The sequence below is a fragment of the Vespa mandarinia genome, chromosome 17 (assembly GCF_050613455.1).
Source record: "Vespa mandarinia isolate Hongniang chromosome 17, ASM5061345v1, whole genome shotgun sequence".
Taxonomy (NCBI): domain Eukaryota; kingdom Metazoa; phylum Arthropoda; class Insecta; order Hymenoptera; family Vespidae; genus Vespa; species Vespa mandarinia.
Window position 1 is genome coordinate 1,409,483 of NC_140826.1, and position 13,328 is coordinate 1,422,810.

The 13,328-nt window shown below is 24.3% G+C and overlaps 2 long non-coding RNA genes across 2 annotated transcripts; both read right to left on the minus strand.

Annotated features, from left to right (window-relative positions):
* Nucleotides 1–7,977: 7,977 nt before the first annotated feature.
* On the minus strand, nt 7,978–8,974 carry LOC146872451 (uncharacterized). Its single transcript, XR_014983139.1, has 2 exons — nt 8,866–8,974; nt 7,978–8,746 (listed from the first exon to the last, which is right to left on the minus strand). It is a non-coding gene; the product is annotated as an uncharacterized LOC146872451 (long non-coding RNA).
* Nucleotides 8,975–12,147: 3,173 nt separating this feature from the next.
* Nucleotides 12,148–12,984, minus strand: LOC146872452 (uncharacterized). Its single transcript, XR_014983140.1, has 3 exons — nt 12,741–12,984; nt 12,519–12,615; nt 12,148–12,363 (listed from the first exon to the last, which is right to left on the minus strand). It is a non-coding gene; the product is annotated as an uncharacterized LOC146872452 (long non-coding RNA).
* Nucleotides 12,985–13,328: the final 344 nt, after the last annotated feature.

Consider the following 13,328-nt stretch of genomic DNA (forward strand, 5'->3'; position numbering starts at 1 on the left):
CCCTTGATACCCAATGGATGAACAATTGTTAAAAACGGTGACGTTACTAATAAAATTGTGACGAAATAAAGAACTAAAGATTTCATATTCGTTGAACGTTAATAAATACTTGGCAAATCCTCGAAGAGATCTATCTGTTGTATCATCCAACAGGATCCTTTTATAGCAACTTTACCCCACTATATTTGAGAATACCATTTAAAGATGCAATTTTCTAATCGTTCAGAGAAACGACTATAGGCGGAATAAAATTAAACGTAGAATTTTAACGATCGTGAATAAATATTTATGTTTTTTTTTTTGTTTTTTTTTTCTATTTCTCTCGTAATTTTTATTTTCGTATCTTCGAAATAGTCTTAATAAATAAATAATCATGAAATTTTAAGGATAAATGTTTCTCGTTTTGAAAATGACAAATTTGCAAAAAAAAATAAAAAAGAAAAAGAAATCAAGAAGATAACGAGAAAAAAAGAATGTATCGAATTATTCCTCATTTATTTTCAAATATGTAACGAACATATACATACATAAAACAAGTTCTCCTTCGGCATGGATACATATATACACACACACACACACACACACACATAAGTTTGTTTCGTTTACGTTTGGATATTAAGTATCATTCTTCAGGTTTCTCTTTTTAATAAATACTTAAAGAAATAACAAGGAGAAATGTATTGAATTATTCATCCTTTGTTTTCATGACAAATCTAATTTATATATTATATATTCTTTAAGGTCTTAATGTACGACCAATTCAAATTAATCAATTATATTTTATTCAATTCTTTTTTTCAAAACAGAACAATTTTGATGAATCTTCATATTCGAACGATCGAAAAATTATTGTATAAAAATATATAAAAATATAGAACAAAATTGAGTTGCGATTTTTATTTACATTTTATTTGGATAGATATACGCGCTAATTAAATTATTCAAAAAAAAAAAAAAAAAAAAAAAAACAAATTGACCAACTTCATGGAAAAAAATAAGAAAGAAAAAAACAAAAAAGATAAAAAAAAATGTAAGAAAAAAAAAGAAGAAAGAAAAAAAGAAAATGAAACATTACTTTTACGTTTTGTAATTTTTGATTCTTCATCGTCAATTAAATCATCAAATTTTACGTAACAATAAATACTTATCTTTCTCTGGATCAAAGTTGTTTCAAAAACGAAAAAAAAAGAGAAACAAAAAAAAAATGTATTGAATAATTCATCTTTTATTTTCATGTTAAATCTAATAACAACGTAACGAACACGTACATAATATATATTTGTCCTCGGTATATATGTATCTGAATACACACACATACATAAATTTTATTAATTCTTTGATTGGATTCTCGATATTATCCGATGCGTTACTTAATCGATAGTCAAAAAGCATCAGTCTGAATTTTATTTTGTATGTTTTGATTGAAGAAAAAAAAAAGAAAAATATTTAATTATATGAATATATTTTACATATTTTTAATCATTCATTTATTTAAAATAAATTATTTTATTAATAATCGAACGTTCAACGTTATTAAAATTAATAATTGCTTTTTTTTTTTTTTTTTTTTTTTTTTTGAGATAATATGTAAGATCGTGTGAGATTAGAAAAAAATAATTATTCTCTTTCGAAACGATTTATTATTAATGTATATATACACACACATATATATATATATATACATATTAATATATATATATATATATAAATTTTTATTCGTGAATGAATTTGAAAAAAAGAAAAGAAAAAAGAAAATAATACAAGAACAAAATGTTAATTATCATTGTATTATTATTCGACATTTACCGTAGGAATCGTGTTTTTGTCCAGGTGGACATCGTCTTGTCGGTGCCACAATTATATCAGGGTATGGCGTTGTCTTTGGTGGTTCCATGGTATTATTTCTAACGACATTATCACCAGCCGTGATCATTGGAAAAATGATGCACATCATGATCGTACAAATGATCGTAAGGTAAAAACGCATTTCGATTCTTCTTTTCATCAGGGATTTACAAAATGAAGCAAAAAAGAAAAAAGAAAAAGAAAAAGAAAAAAAATATTTATCCCTTGACGAGATTTCACTTATTTCAAATTTCCTTCCTTCTCTTTTCTTTCTTTCTTTCTTATCTAAAGGATATAAAATATGTTAAATTATTCCAATGAACGATCAACGTTTAAACATTTTCATAATGATATTTACTTGAATATTATATAAATCGTACTAAATCACTCTATACTTACATGAATTAAGGAGACAATCCAATATTATATGCGTACGTATTTATGTATCGAATGAAAGAAAGGATCGAAAGATCGATATTATTGATGATCGATATAACTTCGTTTCTTGATGTTGAAGTAATATGAATGGTATTGTAACTGACCGCTCGTCTGATCATCCGTAATTTATATGTTATTCCATGATTACATCATTTCAAGGATTAATTATACATTCTATGTAAAATAAAAGATATTTCTATTTAATTGATTATTATACGATAACGAAATGGTTCTTTGAGATACGATATAAATACAGTACTTCCTCGTGAAAACTGGTTTTTCCTTCTGTCTTATAATTGTTCAGTATAAATTTCAAAATCTTAAATGAGAATTCACATTAAGATGAAAAAGAAGTTTACACGTTAAATGTTAATTTTATTCGTCATCAAAACCGATGTTACTGTATGTGTGTGTATGTGTGTGTGTGTGTGTGTGTACGCGTGCGTATATGTTTGTTAAAATTGTAAATTATTATTGAATGAGTTGAATTCTGTTTTTTTTCTCCTTATCTTTTTTTTCTTTTATATATATATATATTTCGCTATAACGTCGTTCAAAAAAAAAAAACATTATTTTACTGCTTATCATAGTTGTTTTCTTTTTCTTGGTTTTTTTTTTATCTACGAATATTGAAATCTTCGCGCTTCAATGTTAAGAATATATTTTTAATGTTAAATATGAATATTTGTGTGTGTGTGTGTGTGTGTGTGTGTGCGTCTGACAAAATTGTAAATTATTATCGAAGGAATTAATTAATTTTTTGTTTTTTTTTTTTTTCTTTTCTTTCTGATTTCGTAATTTAAGGTCATTGGAAAAAAAGAAAGGAAGAAGAACAATACTAGAGGAGATAATCAAAATCGTTGTTATTTCAATCGAGAAGAAATCTGAATATGAATCGTGTTTCTGAATATATATATATATATATATATATATATATATATATCAAAACTCACACATGCAAAAATATAGTTATATTCGACTTATCTCGATTACACGTACACACACTCATACACACAAACGATTCCATAATATTCCTGTAATATTTATAGAAATGTGAACTATTATTATATTCTTTTGCCATCTTGAAAAATGTAAAATGTCACGTAATAGGTAGCTCTTTCGAAGAGTATAAGTAAGAGATCGATCACGGGATATTTTTTAATGAAAATAGTTCTTTATACTCGTCAACAACGTATCGCGAACATATTACGATTATACATTCATCGAAAGATTTCTTTTCAATCGTTCATCATCGATCGATCGAACGAACGATCGATCAAATCGATCAATCGATCAATCCGTTATTTGACCCTGAGAAAAATATTGGAAATTTGCTAGTGAAAGGTATGCGAGTTAAAGAATTTATTTTTTTTTTTATATAATAATTTTTCAATCGTTCGAATATGAAGATTCTTCAATTATTATAAAAAGAAAAAAAAAAAGAATAAATAAATAGAAATAACGTCTATGATTTATACACATATCTCTATGAGATATTTATTATAGATAATTTATATTTATTTGTAAATGAAGTTTATGTATATAATGGATCTCGTATTGCAAATATAAATAAGTTAAAATATAAACTTTTTTAAATACGTTTCTTGAGAAGAAAAAAAGAAGAAAAAAAAACATCGAATCACTCGATTTTCAATCACAAAGATTTTATTCCTATTAAATATATATTAATATATATATTATATCTATTCAATGATTCGAACGCAATGAGCATAAAAATTGTGTATATATATATATAAAATGAAAACTTCTTTATATTAATAATATTACTCATATTCATTTATTCCTAATCATACTCATATTACTTACACTCATTATTCGATTGAAAAAAAAAAATTAGAATAATTTAATAAAAGTCTCAACATATTAAACGATCATTATTTTTATACAGAGATAACAAATATTGCTTTTATCGTTAAAAATCGATTTATTCGACTTTCAATCGCACAATGATTTTATTCACATTATATATATATATATATATATATATATATATATATTTTCTTTTTCCTTTCTCTTTTTCTGTTTAGGTCTTAAAATATTTGAGATCGATTCATTGACTCGAAACTTGAACGAATGTAAAAATATTTTTATCGAGAACGATGAAATCTTTTTTAATTAGTTTCTTCGCAATCGTACTGATAAGTGAAAATGTAATAGCATTTCCTGTTAATATATCACCGTTACTATTGATGACGAATGATACAAAGATGAAGGAAAATGACGAAGAAAACCCAAAGCCTAAAAAGCGTCCAATATTTCCGGTTTATCATTCAATCATAATTGCTCCTTCTATAGAATGTGATCCAGGAAAAAAGCGAGATGGAAATGGCATCTGTAGACTTAATATAAAATGACTGCCAATCAAAAATTTGTTTCTTATATTCTAACGTAATTTTCATTATCTAAATATACATACATACGTATATGTATATTACTAACATATTTAATATTATCGTATATTATTAATATTATGAAAAAAAACTATATATATATATATATATATATATATATATATATAACGTAATTATAAATATATAATTATGATTTTATTTCTTTCTGTATATTTCTTTTTATACATATTTTTAATATATTCTATAAACACATATTTTATTTGCCTGTGTGTGTATGTGCGTGTGCGTGTATACATATATATTTATTCAAAAGCTATTATATATATATATATATTTCTTTTTTTTAAATTGAAATTTTTCTAACTTAAATAATAGCGAATATGATATTTTTAACTTTTTTTTTTGTATAATAAAAAAATGAAATGTATAAAAATATGAATGTTATGTCGTCAATTCAATATATGTCAGAAAGAAACGGGTCAATTGAAAATATAAATATAAATAATACCCAATGGTATAGTTTCAGAGTTCGTTTGAGAATGACTGAGCTTAATTAATAGTAAACAGCGTACGATCGAATATCTTCGAAGCTTAAACATGAAAGCTCTGCTTGCGTTTATCTCATTGCTAGCATATTATAATACGGTTAATTATGATTATCGATTTATCGAAGATCAATGCCACATGAATCGATACGACAATGTCCAGCGGAATCGTATAATTATTAATTTTATTTATTTTCTTTTTTTTCTCTTTTTTTTTTTCGTTTAAATCGATCATCCTGACATTAAACTTTTGAAAAAATTTTTACAAGAAATTTATTGAGATCGAAAGTTTGTTAATTCAATTAAATTTTATTATTATTATTATTACTATTTCTTTCTTTTTCTTTTTCTTTTTTTTTTTTTTGTGCATAAAGAAAAAAAGAAACAATAATTCTTTCGTTCTATCGATCCCCTATGATCCTATAAAAATTCATCAAAATAAAAGATCAATATCGAACTTTGCGAACTGGTTCTTATGAATCGATGAAATGTTTTCCTCGTGAAGTGTATAAAACATGAGAGACAGGTTTTCATTGAATAAATTTACTTCAGGAAAACCGGTTGTATCATTTCGATGAAATACTTATACTCGGATTTACTTCGCATATTTATCACCATATATGTTTTTATTTGTATACCAGACAAACTATGACAGATTTATCATTTAGAAGATACGTTTCTTAGAAAATAGTAATATCTATTTCAAAAGAAATAAACATAGGTGTTACCATTTTTTTTTTTTTTCATTTTTTACTTGATAATTATACTTACTATACGTAATTATAGTTATTATAAAAAAAAAAATAACGATCGATTTTTTTTCGATTATCACTTTATTAAACATATGCTTTAATATTATATCCTACGGAAAATTCTATTACTATTTGTTTCTAAGTTATTAGATATGACGTAGTCAATAAAATGATAGATATAATTATACGATAAATAATCGAATATCAGATTTAATTAATAGATCATAAAATATTTTATACGCTTTAATTAATATAATTATGGTTTATGATTTTCATTTACTTTAAATAAATACATTTAGATAGACTTGCCGTTTCGGATAAATCAATTTCATATATATATATATATATTTTATTTTCATTGTTAGATAGATTCAATAATTATTCGCTCTTGATGGACAATGATTTGTTAGAATTGATATCATTGTCATTGATAAAAATACGACTGTAACGAAGAAATTGTTTTCATCGAAGGTGATGTTGTTTTCATCGAAGATTAAATAGAAACGATAAATCTTTACATGTTTTTCTTTCATTGAATGAAAATAGATCTTTTTACAATAAGATTTTGTAATTCTACAGGTGTACGACCTTGTAATCTTTATAATCTTTATAATCCTAAACACATGATAATCCGTGTATGGATGAATTAATCGATTGACCGTCAAAATGGCTATCATATATAACAACATCTTTCGACTAATAATTAGTTGTATTCGTGGAAAACATTTCGTCACGTCGTTTGATATTTTTTCTAATGAATTCTTTGATCATTCAGGTGTCACTATGTTGTCATGAAGTCATTTAATTTATGAGATTTCGATAAGAGCTCGACAAAAGTCAAAGATTGCACAAATAGTAACATAATGGGTGTCCTATATATATATATATTTGACGAGATATGAGAATGTCGACGTTAATCAATTAAACATGATTTTTAGATTGAATTTCTCTTATCAAAGAGTCCTTTGGTCAACTGATGAAATTTTGATGATAAGCACTTAGGAAAAAAATTCGCATCGATGAATGTTTTGAAAATAATACTACAGATGTTTTTCGTAAACGTGCATGAGTTTGATATCAATCATACGTTCGATCAAATTATTAACGATAAAGAAAAAAAATTATTTCGTTCGTTTACAATATTTTACGAACGAAATGAGATTCGATCAAATCTTGCGTCCTTCTTTTTTTTCTTTTTTTCTTTTTTTTTTTTTTTTTTTTTTTTTTAAATCATAGTAGAGTTTAGGATACTTGTTATCGAGAATCCTTCGAGAGATAGAACGAAAGACTATTTTTATTTTTTATTTTTCGTGAATTAATGAAATTTCTTCAAGATGCATACAAGACTTCCTTTCAGATATATTTATTGCAACATCGGTAAGAGATGCAAATTCCTATCCGTGAAGAGAAAGCCTGCAGGCTATGTGAAACTAGACAACACGTTTATTATGATCTTTTAAATCCGTGTAATTAAAGTATTCTCATTTTTTATTTTATTTTTAAACGAGAGATCAAAAAAAAAAAGAATCGAGTTAATAATTTTTTTTCTTTTACTTATTTTTTTTTTTTTTGATAATTTTTGTTTCTGATTCATCAAATTATCGTGAAATTTTCTAAAGAAATACTTGTCTTCTACGAAATAAAAGTTGTATGAAAAAAAAGAAAAACAAAAGGAAAAGAAAAAGAAGAAAAAGACAGCAAAAGGAAAAATGCATTATCATTCATCTTTTATTTCCATATCAAAACTAATAGTAACGTAATGAATACATACATAAAAATATGTTTACCTACGATAAACACATATACAGACAGATATGTTTATTAAGTCTACGATAACATTCTCCAGTGTTTCTTTTATTATTCGATCGATAGTCAATGCACTAATTAGAATTATTTTTGATTTGTTGTTAAGAGGAAAAACAAAAAAGAAACAAAACAAAAAATACACTCGATAATACGAACATTGATATATTTTTTTAAATCGTTTATTCATTTAAATTGAATTATTTCATTATAATCTAATCCATAATTCAATTTATAATAACAGTTATTAGCTCGGATAATGCGTAATATTGTATAAGTATAAAAGAAAATTATTTTCTTACGAAATGATTATTACTAACATAAACGCAATATATTTATATACATAGTTTTACAAATATATGTTATAGTCCGGCATAAATATGTACAATAAATTGATTTATTTATATCCCTAATAGTATCTAAATATCTAACTTTATCTAATCTATTTAAAACTTTTCAACTTTGGTAAAAAAAAAAGAATATACGTGGATTCTATCTTACATTCTTAAATCGATTCTAATTAATTTTAACTTATATTTAATTGAAAATACGAGTCAATGTCAATGTATATAAATCGATTTATCGAAAAATTATACTGAGGTACGACATTTACCGTTCGAATCATGTTGCTGTCCAGATGGACAGGGTATAGTTCGTCCATGAATTATGTTAGGTTTAGCTGCATGTCCTCCTCCGTGTCCTCTATATCGATATGATGTCGTATTCTTAGGCACATTATTAGCTTCCGTAGTTTGTGCCGTTATCATATCAATAATGATGCACACGAAAATCATGCTAATGATCATGAAGAAACGCATATCGATTTTTAGCGTACGCGACGCACAAAATAATAATTTTTGTTCCTTGGAAAAGATTTTTGCGATTTTTCTCCTTTTTTTTTTTTTTTTTTTTTTGTGTTTCGTTCTTATTTCTTCTTATTAATTTCTCTTTCTTTTTTATTTATTCTTTTCTTTTCTTTTTCCTTTTTAATCTAAAGGACATAAAAAAAGAAGAAAAAAAAATTTCATTCAAATTATTCGAACACATATATATATATATATATATATTCAACAATTTATATAATAATTTCCTTAGGCACTTATTACTTACATTATGATAAAATTAAGTTGATAAAAAAGTAATAATCCAATCTGAAGATCGATATTGTTGTTCCTGTCGTTGAGAAATAAAAACGATCTGGTGCTTCGCACGTTTCAGTGTTCGTATTTATAGAACTAGAGAAGTTATTTTCATGATTACGTCATTATACACAGCGTTGTCTTAGGTTCTAAGGCATTGAAGAATATTTCTCAGACCGATTATTATGCGATATCGACGAATCACGAAATTCCTCGAAGTACGAAGTAGTAAATAAATGTTCCTTCCTCGATAAAACTGGTTTTTGTCATAGATTTTTTCTTCTTCCTTTTTTTTTTTTTTCTTCTTTATTGTTCATAAATTTTGAATTCCCCGACGTCTGGACACTTCGACGTTTATATATATGTTTTAACATTGTGTACTAATATTATTTCTTATTAAAACGAATATATATATAACTCTGTGTGTCTATGTGTGTGTGTGTGTGTGTGTGTGTGTATGTATATATGTTAGTAACTAATCGTTCACGCGTATTTCATCAATGAAAATACTTGGTTTTAAATCGTAGCAATGTATCATTCGCTTAAGAGGATTCTTCTACGTTCTTTCTAATGATTTTCTTTTCTGTCTTTCTTTTTATTTTTTTTTTAATTTTATTTTTATATTTTTGGAATCTAACGCGTATTGTCGATCGGTCCTTTGTCCGATCCGAGATAAGCCATTTGAAATTTGTCAACGAAAGTTATACGAGAGTCTAACGTTTTCTTAATAATAATGATAATAATAATAATAATATTAGAATCGTGTGAATGAGGAAAGTTTTTCATTAAAAAAGAGAAAAGAAAACGGATTGATTGATTAATCGATCGATCGATCGATACATAATCTGATTCTAGATAACAATGAAAATTATTATTGAAATTATTTGAACGCTTGATCGATTTGTTAATAATTATATTTAAATCGTCTTAATCAAATTTCTTAAGATTTTTCAATTAAATTGAATTATATAATTAAATAAAATTCTTTGATTGATTGAAATAAGATTTTTTTAATTAAAATAAAAATAAAAAAGGAAAGATTAATTAAATAGGAATAAAATGTTTATATATATATATATATGTGTGTGTGTGTGTGTGTGTGCATTAAAAAAATATAAATAAACAAATAAATAAATAAATAAATATATATTTGATTAAAAATATAGAAAGTTTACATAGTATTCATTTCTGAACGAAAGCAAAATTACATTTTCACACACACATATAAAAAAAAAATAAAATATATAATTCAGCAACTTACTTTGTTGCGAGTTGACGAAAGTAAATCTCTCGATGAAAGAAAAATGATTGAATTCGTAATTAAACTAATCTTCAAGATAATATGTTCAAACGACGACGTCACATATTCGTACAACAAAAACGAATGTTTTCATTTCTATAAAGCGATAAACATTTGTTTTTTACGATAAAACAAGCGTACGATGAATAATAGTTATTATTGATACGTATAAAATAATAAGTATATTATAGAAATTTGGTATAAAAAATGTTAAAAAAGAAAAAAAAAATAATAATAAATACGATCTCGTCGATAGTGTTTTGTTCGAAATAACGATTAGCGAATATTGTTTATGTTGTATATTAAATGTTATTTTAATAAAAATCGAAAGAACATTTTGTATTTTTTTTTTACTTGTTTGTTTTCTTTTTTTTCTGTTTTTTTCGTGTTTTCGTATTTTTTAATCCACTCTATATTATTACACCTGTTACTACTACTACTACTGCTATTACTATTACTATTAATAATAATAATAATAATAATAATAATAATAATAATAATAATAATAATAATAATAATAATAATAATAATAATAATAGTCATAATCATAATCATAATAATAATTATAATGATAATAATAAAAATATAATTAAATATTATATACATAATGTATATTATACATTGTAATAATAAAGTCGATGTTGAAACATAAATATTTGAAACGTTTAGAATGGTAGTCATAAGGATATCATCTTATTGATCATTTATCGATAATTTTTTTATTTATAATTAATTGATTTAACGATAATTATTTTCTAAAAATCATTTCGTTGATATTCAAAATTTAGAAATAAAGTGAATACGTATATCGGCCGATGATATTGTAACCATTTGAAATACGATAGATATTTATTATATTGATTTTTTTAGAGAATGACGACGTCGATATAAATAACTAATTAGCGGATTTTCGTTTTTATTTATTTATTTATTTATTTATTTTTTTTTTTTTTAATGGATATTATAAGATTAAATTTTTATGCAGGTTAAACAATTTTTCCCAAAAAATTAACAAGAGAAATTATTGAGAATCAAAATCAAATCGCTACAAATAATAAATAATGGATGAAATAAATAATTGTTACGAGCTAATGATATACGATCGTAACTTCAATGTAAATAAAAACAAGAAAAGTTTCGTATTTGTCATCGTATCTAATTAATATTAAATATCGTGGATTGATCTCTCAATCGTTTAAATTATCAAAGATACGATTTTTTGAGATTTCGCGAAGAAAAATTTTATCAAAATATGAAATTCACTTAAAACTGATAGAAATTGATATTTTTGCTATAATAGATACTTTTCTTTTTTTGATTTAATTTAGAATTAGATTAGACAATATTAGTTTAATTCATGTTATAGTTTGTTCTTATTTAAATATATTCTCTTTTAAATATAAATATTTTATTATCGTATGAATCATCATCTACATATGTAATATAAGATGTAAATTATGTTTACGATAATTAAATATATGTTCTTCTTATACTCGTTGATCTTATTAATTATTTTAGTAGTAATAATAATGATATTAATAAAATTGTTATGGTCAAACGGAGGAAACATCCAAAAAGCAAAAGAAACAAAAAAAAAAAAAAAAAAAAAAAGAAAGAAAAGAAAAGAAAAAAGTAGTACTGGTAGTTCTATCTCATAGATAACGTGGAAACAAACTTGTATTATGATTTTTATTAAAATATATATTATTATAATGTATATTATTTTAATGTATATATTATATTACGCCGTAGCTTCTCCTACGAGCAACTCGAAACATATTTCCTTGCATTTGAAATGACTTGAATAATTCGAGATTAGTATATGCATTCTCATGAACAATGTTATTTAGAAGAAGAAAAAAAAAAGTCGATAATTGTAATATTAAACTTTAGAAAATGTAAATTAATTTTAGGAATATCTTTCAGGATAACAAAATTTCGATCAACATTACATATTAACTTGAACGTATTTATTTGCAAATATTCATATGTATTTTTATTTCACAAAAAAAAAAAGAAACAAACAAACAAATGTATTAAAGAATTTATCATTATTTCGAGCAAATATTTTTTTTTTTTTTTTTTTTTTTTTTTAAGAAAATTAAATCAACGATTTCAAATGAAACAAACGTGTGCCATTTTCCTCTTCCGTGACGATTTTCGGCGAACCTTTAAAATAAAATAAAAAAATAAAATAAAAAAATAAAATAAAATAACAAAAGAAAAAACAAACAAAAAAAGAAAAAAAAAAGAAACAGAAAGAAAATATTCACGAATTAACGAAATAGCATTGATTGATTTATCTTATAAGAGATTATAATTACCTAAGGGATTAATGATCGATTTTTCTTTCTCATTCTGTCTTGGCAGGCTTTATTAACGGAGACTTCGTATCCGATTCACCGACCAATGTACCAGGTACTATCATTATCAATAAAAATATATCATCAGAGAAAGAGAAAAAGAGAGAGAAAGAGAGTGATTCAATTAATATAAATATCGTGTTTACTTTAATTAATATAATTCTTATCTATAATTAAACTTACGTTTGAGTAAGTCACCTGGTAAATTTCCTACTTCAATCAAATCAATTTCAGGCAACTTAACTGAGGTTCCATTATTCGATATATTAAGTAATTCACCACCCTTGATACCCAATGGATGAGCAATTGTTAAAAACGGTGACGTCACTAATAAAATTGTGACGAAATAAAGAACTAAAGATTTCATATTCGTTGAACGTTAATAAATACTTGGCAAATCCTCGAAGAGATCTATCTGTTGTATCATCCAACAGGATCCTTTTATAGCAACTTTACCCCACTATATTTGAGAATACCATTTAAAGATGCAATTTTCTAATCGTTCAGAGAAACGACTATAGGCGGAATAAAATTAAACGTAGAATTTTAACGATCGTGAATAAATATTTATGTTTTTTTTTTTGTTTTTTTTTCTATTTCTCTCGTAATTTTTATTTTCGTATCTTCGAAATAGTCTTAATAAATAAATAATCATGAAATTTTAAGGATAAATGTTTCTCGTTTTGAAAATGACAAATCTGCAAAAAAAAAAAATAAAAAAGAAAAAGAAATCAAGAAGATAACGAGAAAAAAAAATGTATCGAATTATTC